Raw genomic sequence first — 1769 nt, 5'->3', positions numbered from 1 at the left:
ATCTTAGTTACTTTAGGAAAAATGTGAAAATGTATGCTATTCCATGAAATTACACTTTGCACCTTGCCAATTCGTTAGTGGAGCGTGTGTGGTTAACTGACACACTAATTTGGGACTAGAAATGGTGGAAAAGGGTAACTTGATGTTTATCATAGATCAATGGAGCGTGTGTGGTTAACCGACACATTGATTAGGTGGTAAATGACATCGAGAGTACCAAGTACATTTGCATGGTTATTCACACCTTGTTTGTGATCCTGGGTATCCCAATCACAAACTTGAAGGGCATAATCGAGATTTAAACATGCCATTGAAAAGTGCAATGAATCTCAAAAGAATCTAGGAATTTCAATTCATTTAAAACTTAAAGTCCTTTTTCGTTTTTCATGGTGGAAATTGGTAAACCGTTATTTACATACCTTCATATTATTTGCAATTAGATTACGACATCCCTCTTCTGAATTGTAAATAATCATGTTCGGTCCTAGCCCTAATTTCTCATTTGGGTGTTTAAATGGGGATAATTATCTAATCTAAACTTTGTTCCTTTTCTATTTCAGATGTCTACTTAAAAAAACAACAACGCTTCTGGATCGACCCCTTCTGGCTCATTCTCACCCATGAACTTGTATGGGAGGGTGATATTTGATGGGACCAACTTCAATAATTGGATCTGCAACATTCGCATGGTTACCCGCTACGAGGAATAAGAGTATATTCTCGACAAGGAGCTGAAAGAGATCAATGTCAACACTGCTACTACTGAAGAAATTGCTGCCTACGAAACTCACGAGTGAGATGCTACAAATGTTCATTGCATCATGCTTGCAACAATGACTACTGAACTCCAAAAATCCTAGGAGGACTACTATCCCTACGAGATGCACCAGGATTTGATGGAAAGGTACCATCAAAGTGCCAGGCAGGAGAGGTATGATATCATCGCCTCGATGATCACTGCCAAAATGAAGGATGGAGAGTCCATCACGGCCCACTTGCAGAAAATGCAAAGATTCGTGGACCGCTTGCTGAAGCTGAACGTCAACTTCGATGAGGAGCTGGCCATATATATTATTCTACACTCGTTGCCTCCTTGTTATGACCAGTTTCATATGACTTATCATATGAACAAGGAGGAGGTCACTCTTAGCAAGATTCAAGGCCTGCTAAGGACTTCTGAGAGTAGTCTAAAAGGCAAATCTACTGTATCTACTCCTACTATTGCTTCCCCTATCTTGACTATTGGGTAAGGGAAAGGAAAGAAGAGGAAGGCCCCTTCTAAGAGCCCCAAGGGTAAACCCCATGATGGATCCTCTTCTAGTGGGACCAAATCTGTTCTGCTACCCCCTCTTCCAACCCAAAAGAAGCAGAGTGCTTCTACTGTCACGACAAAGGGCATTGAAAATGAAGCTGCCCGAAGTATCTGCAGGACATCAAGAATGGGAAGATAAAGCCATCCTTTATAGGTATTTATACTATTCAATCTAACAACTCATCACATGCTATTTATTGGGTCCTTGATACAAGATGTGGTTTTCACATTTGTTCTGATTTGCAGGGTCTAAGAAGAAGTAAGGATGTGGAGCATGGGAAGATGAACCTGATCATGGGGAATAGGAAAGTGTCGTCTGTCACTAGGATTGGAGTTTACTCTTTAGTTCTTAGTAGTGGGTTAGGTTTAGATTTAAATGAATGTTGCTACTCTTCAAAAATGGTGAGAAACATTATTTCTTTTCATGGTTTGTACAGACAAGGTTTCAGATTTTCGT

This window comes from Lactuca serriola, chromosome 5 (assembly GCF_051521515.1).
Source record: "Lactuca serriola cultivar US96UC23 chromosome 5, Lser_US96UC23_V15, whole genome shotgun sequence".
In the NCBI taxonomy this organism is placed as follows: Eukaryota; Viridiplantae; Streptophyta; class Magnoliopsida; order Asterales; family Asteraceae; genus Lactuca; species Lactuca serriola.
This window is presented reverse-complemented; position numbering follows the sequence as displayed.